Consider the following 13,502-nt stretch of genomic DNA (forward strand, 5'->3'; position numbering starts at 1 on the left):
GCTACCTCGAGTAGGTCATTCCTACCTCCGCTGCGTTTGTCCTAATAGTGTCCTTATTCCTTACATAGTAAGTGCTATTTTGTTTTAGGTTTTCAGTCGATGGGTTTAAAAGGTGCTTTTTCAACATCTACAGGAGAGACGATGGAAAAGCTGGGGAAATAAAAATGGCTGCATTTTTCGTAGTTGCGTAGGTGGCACTTACTAGAGTACTATTTCACTCCATGTTTTATATTACGTAGCGTAGGTAGGTAATGCTCTTATCTGTGTTTTTGTAACTGTGTAGAGATAAAAATGAATAAAACATTTTTAGACAGTAACTCGGAAATAGACGCTCTTTTCTGCTATTAGGTATCACAGTTGAGAAATTAACTATCATTTTATGCTTTTGAGAAATCTTCAATGGTGTCTGTGTGTATTATCTATCTATACTAATATTATAAATGCGAAAGTAACTCTGTCTGTCTGTTTCACTTTCACGCCTAAACCACTGAACCGATTTTGATGAAATTTGGCATATTTAGAGATAGTTTGAGTCTCGGGAAAGGACATAGGATAGTTTTTATCCCGGTTTTTGAAACAGGGACGCGCGCGATAAAGTTTTTCTGTGACAGACAAAATTCCACGCGGGCGAAGCAAAGTGCCCTCTATTTTTTGTTGGTAACAATCTACCCTATAACTAGTGTTAGTAGTAGAATTAGGCTTATTACTTAAACATTTTATAACTATTCCCCGTTTTTTCTTTTCCAAAACATATTTTAAAGAGCCCAAACCTTTTTCCTTATTAAATCTTCCGCCTCCTAAAACAAAATGGGACCCAGATGTCGAAAATTAAAAGAAAGAGGACGACAATTATTCAATTTACCCCGTTGGTTGTCAGGCTGTCGCCATCTAAAATGTACAAGGCTTACAGCTGATCATTCCAGTTTGAACGGGAGGAAGGGGGGAGGTCCATCCTCCCGTTAAAACCCCCTAGTAGTATTCGTATTGATTCACGAACGGAGGCGGAGGTAATCGAGAGAGTGTGACGATTTTATAGAGGAATCGACGATTTGGACGAGCGTTTCGATATTTCGTTTCTGTTTGTTGGGAATTAATTGAGTTTCAATTTCAGTAATATCTATGGTCTTTGTAAAACGGTCGTGTTATTAGCGCTTGGCCTATAACATACTTTAGCGCTGTATAGTGGGTGAATCCCGGAGAGGGTGAATGTCAATGAAAGTCTAAATACGAATATCTAGAGTCAAGAAAGTTGATTTAATATAATATTATACATATGTATATTTTACACATGTTTACATACATAGTTGTTATTACTTAGGAGTTAGGATTTAGAACAAGCCTTAACACCGACCAAACCGAGCAGCGTCGGTTTACAAAATTGCAGACGTGCATGAACGAAATGAAAAACTATGATTTCGTGCTCCTGTCGATCCAATCGAGGCAGATGCGGCCCATTTAGTCTTTTGACTCGAGAGATGTGACATCAGTTATTAGGTATACTAGATTGTACCTAACAACTGATATCACTATAGGAGAAGAAGTAGGTGTTTTTTGTAGCCTTAGGTCTACCTATAACTAGTAATTCCTTGAAATTTTAGCCATTTACGATAAATTCTACTGATGGTGCTATTCTTCACAATAATTCTGCATTAAGGTGCTTTCATCCATGAAATTGAGATCATTAAGAAGATACTGAGCTAACGTTAACGAGCACCTCCCCACTGTCTCAAACGTTACTGACACTTAATTAATTTATTCGGTAATTGTGTATTTAATGACGACCGAGATGGCCATTACAAGAGAGCAAATACATTCAGTAGGGCTTTTGTTTAAATTACATAACACACAAGAAATGTGTAGCGGTATTTACTTATTTGACTCACCATGGTAATTAAATTTGTTAATTGCATAAAAACCATTAGTTGGTTACATACGAGAATACCCCAAAATAAAGCAAATGTACTATGAAGTCATGTCACCAAAGTTTATGCTAAAATCTGAAGTCACCAAAGCGAGTTTAAGTAGGTACATTAATTTTAAATGACATACAAAGAGCCATCTTTAGCTTACCCAAAAACTGATGCATAACGTATCAAAGATAAATACCTAGATTCACTGTCATAATTCTATTTAAGTTTTTATGAAAACCCTACCTACGGCTAACGTCGTCAAATTAACAAAACATTAGGCTGCCAAGATGTACAAACTTCAATTAAATTACATAGGAATCTGTTGGTGTGTATTCCCTAGCGCTCATAAAAATGCTTTTAAAAGCGTGGTTTTTTTGGTATAGTTCTTGCAACTCACGAAGGCGAGTGAGCTTTACTTGTGTGTGTACGTGTACATGCAAAACGTTTGACAACTAACAGTAGCGAGCTGTCACACATGTAAATAAATAAATGTAAAGCTCACTCGCCTTCGTGAATTGCAACAAATAAAGTTCGTTTTGACTCTAGGTATGGTACATTTCCTTGTACAATTTAACCTTACTGAACGAACTTATCTTAGAGTCATTACCGTCTACGGGTCGAATAACCTTTACTTTTAATTTAATTACATAATCCTTTTAAAGACGACATCAGGTTTCGAATCGTTGGCTTTCATAGACCTTTAGCTGTTAACTCCGATAGGTTAAATTGAGCCGATTTAAAAGTTCAACGAAAATGTTAAATAGAATAAAATATAAAAGTATTTATCGCAGATGACTTAAATTCAAGTGTTAGTAAAAGCTTAATAAATATTTATATCACATAATACTGTAAACACTGAGTTGTTTATGTTAATAAATATTTTATTATTAAATCGATATAAGTATGTTAGTTAGTTTTTAAAAATGGTAATGCCAGATTTTGTATGGAAGGTGGCGTCTTTTTTTTTTCACGCGGCCATCGACCAAACTTTGTTTTTTGATTACAATTTCTTACAAAACTTGCGCGCAAAAAGCAAATCTAGTATGTAAAATCATCAAATTTCTAATGCTCGTAACTCAGTTCAGACTGAGTTTAGAGGTATACATGCCACACTAAGTTTGGTTTATTACACTATTTTGTGATCAAAAAACAAGGTTTGGTCGATGGCCGCGCGAAAAAAAAAGACGCCAATTTCCGGCATTGTCTTTTGGCTTTAGTTCTAATTTAATTGATTTCGCATACTTACTGGTGGTAAAATCATTTAGGTATTTTGAGTTATTCTTACAAACATTAATCTATGATTTTGTTTAATTCATGCAATTTGACAAAAAGTTCAAGGAGAGAACGTATTTAATATCTTATAGCTGTAACGCCCCTGGGCCTGCGGGAGAGCTATGGGCGATAGTAATCATTTACCATCAGGTGATGCGTCTGCTCGTTTGCCTCGTATCCCATAAAAAAGTCGGTATGTACCTTATACCACACAAAAGTAAATTTTCAAAATTAATTTAGTTTATGTGTTTACAATGTCGATATGTTGGTTGTTATACAAAGGGGCTAATCTAATACTCTATACCTACCGGGGATTAGTATCGTAGAGCGAACCGTGTGAATTGCTAGCCAACCGATCTTATATCATCTATAGTTTCTAAAGTAACTTGGTTAGTATATCTCTAGTAAACTAACGCCCTTATTCACAAACGAGCGTTACAGCGTTGAATTGAGCTCTGTGAGTGCGTCCACGCGCACTTTGAGACCTCATAGTAATGTTTGTAAATACGGGCGTAAGTCGGTATACTTACACGTCTATGTGTTAGTTCTGCTAAGCTACGTAACGGATTTTGATAAGGCTTTAATTATTTTCACCTCTCGTTTCCACTCCTGTGACACCAGGGTCTACAGCTTGACAGCCACTAAAAATGTTAATTGGTGAAACCAAGTTTTTTTCCCAAAGAACGTTAAAAACTAACAATATTAATTTAAACAAAAAATTGTAGTAGTTCGTAATTTTGTTTCAGTACAAATCAGATCACAAAAGAACAAATATTACTTATCCAGTAGTTAAAAGGTTTTAAATCTTTTTGAAAGGTTCTATACAATATGAAAATACGGAAATTGGTTTTCAATATAAAATTAAATTCGATTCACCGGAATAATATTTTGTACTTAGTAGTTAACTTAAGACCCACATTAAAGAGGGATTAAGTGTCAGTTTTTTACACAATAAATGAATTGTTACCTGAACCTGTGCTTTTACATCTTACGATGCTGTCTACCGCATGTTTTAAAGTAAGCCAGCTACCGTGCAGGCGTGCAATCCCTAAGGGATGACCCTACCATTTTGTCGAGTATTATGTTACGTTGTAGTAGGTAATGTTGGACAAATAATGTCCTAGATATCTGTAAAGAACAGCATATATTTTGATTTTTGTTTTAGCAATGTGTACTACTACCCGTTCGCGCTAAGTTTGCCGGTCCGTGGAATGCGCGTCCCCTCCCCCAACCGCGATTAAACGCAATTAGTTAGTGATTAAACGCAATTAATGTGTCTTATTTTACGCAAATACACAATTTTTATCAATAATAGTAAATAAAAATATTTTAAATATACTTAGTTTGATAAAGTTATACCTAGACGCTTCCCTTCGAGTGACGTCATATCGCCAGCGGCAAACTTAAAGCGAACGGATAGTACCTATGTTGTTTACTTTGCCGTACACCCTAATTTATGCGAGTCAGTGTTAACTTTATGAAAAAGTTTATTTAAGAAAACGATGTTCATTTGGTTTTTTAAAAATACACTTCGAGTTTATTTTCTTTTTAATTTTAGTTGATTACAACGTCACGCCATTTTCACCAGCCAGTACTTTAAATTTATCTAGGATCTTAGGAAAATTGGGTTTGGGTTGCACCATCTTACTTTAACTTTATCAAACATCAAAGTCTGTCAAACTCTCATACAAAAACACGGGTTTTGGTTTATAGTTACACTTAATTAAAGTAAGGTGGTGCAACTCGACCTTATTGAGTCAAAATTATCGTTCTTCTTGTGGTAAATGGCATAAAAAATTAATGCTTAACGTTCATTTTCATCATTTTATATTTTTTCAAAGGGTAGGTGCTGTGCATAACTATAAACATAAGTAAGTTAAAATAGTTTTAAACCGACAAAAACCGCAATTTTTTCCTAGCCTCATCAAAATGCAATTTTACACACGTCCGACCTAAGGTTTAAGAATTCAATCGTTTTCCCCGAACTGGAGTGTTTTTCCCGTGTGGCAACATTACCGCGTCGATTTAAGGTGCTTGCACATCGATCGGGATACGGTCACGCTACGCGCTAACGACTGGTTAATGTACGTTTTGGTGCTTTTAGAGGTCCTTAGAAAATATATTTTTATTTTAAAAACCTAAAACGTATAAAAATTTTCATTTTAAAAATCCTACACTTAGGTATTTTATAGAGGACATATTTTTTGTTATAAATGTGGCTCGGATTTTAGTTAATAAAAAAAATGTATTATTAAACTTTCGTTTGTTTTAACGATTGCAATAAAAAAAGTTTGTTATTTTTTAAGTAATAGACGAAATGATTAAATGCTCTGGCCTTAATCTGATTGCTGACTTTAGGAATTTTTCAAAACCATTTTCTCAATTAAGAATTTCATAAAAACCACACGGAACCATTCAGCACAGTCGTTATTTGACCTGACGGTTAAACTAACTCTACCAATTATACGCAATTTGTTCATTTAGTAAATGAACGGTATGAAAGCATAATTTCCTTGTGTAGTAGTTGAGGTTTTTTTAGAACTAACGCTTTACTCGCGGCTCCGTTTGTATGTGGATTTTTCCAAATGAAATGATTTCAGTTAGTGATAAAATAATTTTATTGGATACGATAAAGAAAGAGAGATCTGAGTTCAATTCAAAATTAAGATAGGTATAACTTGATTAAGAGACCTAAAGGTCTCAAAATAATAAAAGCTCTTGAAATTATTAAAATGCATTGAATTTGAGCATCAAAGATCAAATTGGATTATAAAGAGTTTTGCATGTCCCAATATGATTTTTAATACAGACTAACTATATTAACTTCTGCTTTGGATTGTAGCGAATATGAGTTTTAAGTTTTACTTTGTGATATTAAATTAAACACAGTTTTTACGATTTTACGAAGGCAATCGCCGCCATTCTTTTTTTTTTTCAATAGACCACAGAGAAACTTCAAAATATATTTTTAATCATAAAAAACGTTAAGGCATTGGAACAGCGATTACCAGCCAGATACAATAATCGATAACACCACCTCTTAATTGCTGTCCAATTATGCATTAAGGTTTTCTTACAAATATTGAGTTAAACTAATTTTATAACTAAACTAATTACTTTATTATTTATTTATTTAACTAATTTTAAACAAATCTATGACTCTAAATTAACAAACATAAACCATACTTTCAATTAGGATAATCATAAAATGCAAAGCAATTATTTTAGTGCATATGTTATTAAACTTTTCAGAACATAAACTTTTAGTCATAATATCAGCAAGGTTATTGTTAGAGTTTACATATTGAATTGATATGATGTTTTTACTTATGATATCTTTTAAGAAATGGTATTTGATGTCAATATGTTTGGCTCGTTTTGAATTTTCAAAACTTTTTGACATCAGTATTGCACTTTGATTGTCAACAAATAGTTTTACATCATTCAGACAACCCAAATTACTTGCCACTCCGATGAGGTTCAGTGCTTGTATATTCTCCTCCATTATCACACCTTATTTTGCTGACTTTCAACTCAAACTCTCGTTCAACTTTTAGTATGTATCTTTTTAGGTACGTTGAAACCTCGGACTTATACTTGAGTAAATAAGTTTCGGTGTAGTCTGTAAAATCATCTATTATTGACAACACATATCTTTTTCCATCATATGACGCAGGGGTAACTTCAAGTAAGTCTGTATGTATTGTGTGTAATTTTCTCTCAGATTTCTTTCGATTATAAAATGGTAACCTCGTTTGTTTTGCTTTCAGGCAAATCTCACAAGTTGTCAATTTGTTTATATCATCATTTCTTATGTTCATGCCATCTACACTCTTTATTATATTTTTCAAAGTCTCTTTACCAGGATGGCCAAATCTTATATGCCAATCTTCAGCTGTAGAGTAGTATGCCTGTTCTTCAGTTTCAGCATTTAGTTTTATGCTATAGGTCCCATTTTTATTTTTATCTCCCATCAATATTGTGTTGTTATCCTTTTTAATAATTACCTTATTCTTGGTGAAGGTGACTTCTCCATCCTTTTCTGTTATTACATTTACTGATAGTAGATTCTTTTGTAGGTTAGGTACAAAAAGTACATCTCTGAACGTAACATTCTCTAACTCTATTGTACCTTTATTTTCTGATTCAATTTTAACCTCTTTCTCCGCTGTCTGTACTTTAACATTATATTTCTTTTTATTTTTTAGAATATCCTTATTATTGGTCATATGGATAGAGCATCCGGAGTCAACAACGAAGTCTTCAGTTGTAGTAAGAAATGAGAAATGTTCTTTGTTCTTGTTCTTGAAAAAACAATCTTTCTCAGTATGATTTGTTTTCTTACAAATTGAACATTTTCGCAGACCCTTATTATTAAAGAAACAATCCTTGTCAGTATGGTTATTCTTTTTGCATATCGAACACTTCTTTTCAAAGAAGAACGGTCACGCCCCATACAAAAAAAACCCAGACCCGACAGAAACGAGACATACCTCAGTTTTTTTGTCATGTCTTAATTAGTTAAATGATATATTTTTTATATTCGAAATCTATGTATAACACCAAAATATTACCCTTTGTTTTTGTTCGGGCGTTATACAAAAACTAATACAAAATGCCTATTTATTACCAAAATTGGTAAATGTATGTACCTAAATGTCTATTACAGCTGCTATGGAATGTATCTAGGTGACCTGGAGATACAGCCGGATTATACAGGGTGGAAACGAGAAGTTACAAAATCCAAAAATTCCTATGTTATCAGCTTCTATAATCTGTTACCTATTATTTGGTATCATTTGAAAGAGCTCGTGAAGCACTTTCAGAATCAGTAACTAGTTTTTCGATATCTTGTATAGTTTAGAAATAATCGAGTGAGATCACTTATCGTTTCCACCCTGTATAATCCGGCTGTATCTCCAGGTCACCTAGATACATTCCATAGCAGCTGTAATAGACATTTAGGTACATACATTTACCAATTTTGGCGATAAATAGGCATTTTGTATTAGTTTTTGTATAACGCCTGAACAAAAACAAAGGGTAATATTTTGGTGTTATACATAGATTTCGAATATAAAAAATATATAATTTAACTAATTAAGACATGACAAAAAAACTGAGGTAGGTCTCGTTTCTGTCGGGCCTGGGTCACAGATGACCGTTCTTCTTTCTGATATTTTCTTGTTTGTGCTCTAAATGCTACTGTTGTGGTCATGACATCTTCTTTATTCTGTCTCAGTTCTTCCGATAACAGTCTTGACGTTAGTTGATTTAACGTTCTTTCTGTCAATGGGGTTGAATCCCAAGCAGTGATGAAATAATTCCACTTTGGTGGCAAGCTCGAAAGTATCTTCGATATTATCATATTTTCATGGATGTTCTCTCCTAGTGAATTTAGCTTTTGGGCAATGTTATGTATGTTTGAAACGTTAAACGTGATGTCTTTCATCTGATCAAACGTATACTTGTAGAACTCTTGTAACAAATTGCACTTTTGCTCACCGGATGTTTTTTCAAATATGAACTCGAGTTTGTCATACATCTCTTTAGCGTTTTTCATGCACATGATCAAAGGTATATGTCGCTTATCAATTGTTTGAACAATGATTTTCTGTACCTGTGCGTCCCTTTTGACGTCCACAACTCTTTGTTTTTCATCTTGTGGTTGTATTACGTCCATCAGACCATAACTGTTTAGTAGCATGGTAAATTGGAATTTCCACATGGAATATGAATCGGCGTCCACGAGGCGCACAATATTATTTACTTCCTCATATCGCACCTCCATTTTGAGCAACTACGCTCTGCTACCATGTAGCGAATATGAGTTTTAAGTTTTACTTTGTGATATTAAATTAAACACAGTTTTTACGATTTTACGAAGGCAATCGCCGCCATTTTTTTTTTCAATAGACCACAGAGAAACTTCAAAATATATTTTTAATCATAAAAAACGTTAAGGCATTGGAACAGCGATTACCAGCCAGATACAATAATCGATAACATGGATGACCTACGGGTGAATCACACAAATTCACGGACTACAGAAAGCACATAAACCAATGAGTCATCTTGAGCTTTGTCATACAACAAGAACGATGTCTTTGAAGTTGGACTTGTTGTTGTTGAGTTGTGATTTTCAGTTGTTTGTTACATTCCACACCCTTCGCGGTGATAAATATTGTCAAGTTAAATAAATATCTATGTGGTTTTAATAAGTGCGATTTTAGAATAGGAAATGACAACTTTACATGTCGTGCTATAGAGCCCTTTGGGAGTTATTAATTGTAGGTACAGTCAGCGTCAAATATGTAGTTCGTGACACCCAAAAATTTGATAAAACAACCTTATTCCAATTTTAACAGAGGCAAAGCGGCTAGGTTCTGGAGTGAAGGCCGCGTAACTACCGGAAAAGTGAAAACGCAGCGTGGGACGTTCACCCACAAGGTGGACCGACGACATAATAAGTAGCAGGAAGGCGCTGGACGCAGGCCGCTACCAACCGGTCAACATGGAAGTCATTGGGGGAGGCCTATGTTCAGCAGTGGACGTCCTATGGCTGAAATGATAAATGATGATGATGAAAAAAGACGTGCGAACTTTTTGGCTACTTTGGGTGTCACAAACTATTTGTCGCTGACTGTACAATTTATTAATTTATTGTTATAAAACGGCTGTATCATTGGCCTATACCCACATTGGCCTGACCCTCTACGGCACCGTTTCATTAAAATAATCGGTTCTTTGTCAAATTAGTGATGTTGATTGATAACCTCGACATCGATAAAATTATGATTATTAGTCAGGAAACATGGCTAATGAAAACGAAACGATCGTAGCTATAATCAATTGACTTGTTCAAGTTATAGTCGTCCATTCGAATATGAATAATCGCGTTGTTCTCAATCTTAAAGCTATATCTATAAGCTTTAAAAACTGTTAAATTGCCATGTATCGTGTGTCCTCACTAAGTATATTTATTTATTTATAGAAACCAACAGCGATACATTGAAAATGTTAGTTATAAGATTTAGACTGATAGTATAGCCAATGACAGGGTTTTTTTCTCTTTATAAAATTCCATTGTTGTTGGAAAAAAATATTTTATCAATATTGTTAAACCTGTGTTACTTAATTATGGCTGCCGCGACACAAGCACAGCTTACTGCAGCAGCCGCTAGAAGAACAGACTAACCGTAAACCGTTTGTTGGCAAATAAAATACTTTTTCTTTTACTTGTTTTAAAATTTCGTAAAATCATTTTAATATTTTGGTATGTAGCTAAGTATAAAAAGTTAAAGGCTGTGTGGATATACATTACTTAAATGATGTAGTTACTAGAAATTGGGTTTCGTATCTCAAACGCAAATCTTAAATAACTATCCCCGGTTTCTGAATTTTCTATTCATTTCTTACCTAAATATAAACTTAAGCTTTTATGTTCTCTAAAAATCTTATTTCAGAAATCCGACGAAAGTACCTCTCGTCTTGAAAATATATAAAACTTAATGAAACATTTTCTAATTTAATTTGTCCATTAAAACCGATTCATATCGATAATCCCGTAATAGTGTCGATTGATAGAACGACCCTAGTATAAAGCTTCATACAAACAAATGTGGGCCTTGAAAGTATCGATTTGGTTGGAATTAAGGAAGAAATGGGCCGCAGCGGGATGGGTTGGGAGGGTAGCGATTTAGAAACCTTCTACAAGAAAAATAAATCGAGTTTTTTACTTTATGTCTAATGTAATAAAGGTTAGGTTTGACGCTGTTGAATTTGGAATCGCAGTATTTGAATATGGAACTTTCGGATTTCGAGGACTTTTGTATTGTGTAATCTGAACGTCTTTATGCCTTTGCGCGTATTTTATGCGTTGAATTAAAAAAAAACGCAATACTTTTTAATACTTATGTGTTATCAACTGCCAGTATTTTTTACTTTTTTTCCCATGTTCTCTTACTTGCAAGTTCCGATTAAAATGCATAAAAAGAGGTAATAACTGCAAAATTTACTTTATCCCGGAAGTAAATTTCCCTTGAGGCCAGATGGTATATTACAATCTTGCAACTTAATCTGCTATTTAAACCACAGGCACTTTTTTCTTTTACAATTTTCTATCAGCAATGGTACCAACAGCTTCTTTCTGCAAGAGCCCTCTCTAATTTGCCAGAGGCAAGTGGAAGACTTTATGTATCATAATATCTAATGGGATTTTAAAAGGTGCTGTTTTGCTACAAAAATGTACATTCAGAATACTTTTGAGACTTTACAATATGACATTTCTAAAGATGGTCTATCTAATACCCATTTTCACCGACAAACCCCTAAATTTGAGTCCCATCCTACAGGTATAGAAGGAACTCTTGTTAAGAAATTCAGTTTCACCAACATGTCACCTTCATACCAATAGTACCAGCAAAGTTTAGGGCCTTCTATTTCCATGGAAAATTACAGAACAACAAGACAAAATATAATAATTGACGTTTTAAATAACACCTAGTAGGTATGGTGAAAGTAAATAAATGTACGTACAAGCCTTCGATTTTGGGAACCACTTTAGTTCAGGTCGGTAAAAAAGTGGTATAATGATAAGATTAATGAACACATTGTATTTATATGTGAAATGCATACTCGTAATAACTATGTCATATGAATTACGTGATATCATATCGCCGGCTTACGGCGTGGGTTGACGTGACACAATAAATCATACGTACGTACCACTGAGCTGGCACATCAGACTATTCATTGATACTGAAAAACATTCTTTATTACAACTATAAAAGACGCTCCAGATGATAGTCGTTCATATCTACTTACCTAAGTTAGGTTTAGAGAAAATAAAAGTCGGTTACAATCTAGATTGATGCTAGACTAACTAAATGGATGCTAGATTACCTACAGTCATAAAGGTAAATTGAAAAAGCTTCATCATCATTATCATTTCAGCCACAGGATGTCCACTGCTGAATAAATGCCTCCCTCAATGATTTCCACATTGCTTGGTTGGTAGCGGCCTCCATCCAGCGTCTTCTTGCTACCTTTATGAGGTCATTAATCTACTTGTGGGTTTGAGCTTATGCCTTAATTTTAGACAACTTTTAAAGCAATGTATTTCATGCTACAATATTGTATTATATTTGTGTTGTTTCTTCTGCCAACATGAGGTTCAGGAGTCTTATTAATAGGTATGTGTGCTATTATCGCAATGCTAAGTGTGTAGACTTCCATGAAATAATTGTTATTTATCCTTTTAATTTTCATTGCTCACTACTTATTTAAAATGTATATTTTTACACCACAAACATGGAACAACATCGCGTGGAGATACTATCGATAAGTCCGAACCAGTTGATACTCCCACATCACTATTGTGGTTTAACAATATCAGAAGTAAATAACCCGTTTTGAACTCTATTCCCAAAAGGTTACGATTGAATTTACCTAACACTAGCTGTTTACAATGACTAGCAACGTACAGAGTTTGTTGAGTGGGCAAGTTTTAATGATAGGAGTTCCGTATTTGATGCCATTGTGTACTTACGAAGGCTACAATTATAGGTTTACAATGTTGTAGTACGAAAAGGGTAGTGGGGTTGTTTCAGGAACTAAAATTCAGCCACACATCAAGGTGACTGACTGACTGACTGACATAGTGATCTATCAACGCACAGCCCAAACCACTGGGCGGATCGGGCTGAAATTTGGCATGCAGATAGACGTTATGACGTAGACCCACTGGCAAACACTGTTCAAAACGGTCATGGGACAACGGGTAAAAAAAATTACCCGTGGACCCACCAGGGGGACATGTTGGGGGGACCACGGGTAAACGCCGGTTAAGAGTGCTCCTAGAGACCAAAATTACCTATTGATGATGGATGAGCATCGTAATGCTCATCAGTGTGTCCTCCTAACACATTTGCAAATTTTTCCTAATTATTTGAAAAGTTATGCTGCTCCTATTCGAACGACATGAAATTGTACGCCACCCCACGTCTTTATATCAAATGTAAATTTCAATAATCTAACTAATATTATAGGTATAGAGATTATCTCTTGAAACATCATTCAATTTAGGTGGTCTTTTAGCTACAGCTACAGGCTACAGTTAAAGGTCATCATGACATCATCATCATCAACAGCCCTTTACAGTCCACTGCTGGACTATGAGCCTCCTCCACTATAGTGGAGGGTTTTGCCATAATAATAATCATCATGACATATTAGATCCAAATTAAGTTGCCTCAATGATTTATAAATAAACACAGAAGCGACTTTATTTGCAGTCGTTTGTACGCGTATTTATAAACA

The sequence above is a fragment of the Ostrinia furnacalis genome, unplaced genomic scaffold (genome assembly GCF_004193835.3).
Source record: "Ostrinia furnacalis isolate ACB-3 unplaced genomic scaffold, ASM419383v2 OfSCF3022, whole genome shotgun sequence".
NCBI lineage: Eukaryota > Metazoa > Arthropoda > Insecta > Lepidoptera > Crambidae > Ostrinia > Ostrinia furnacalis.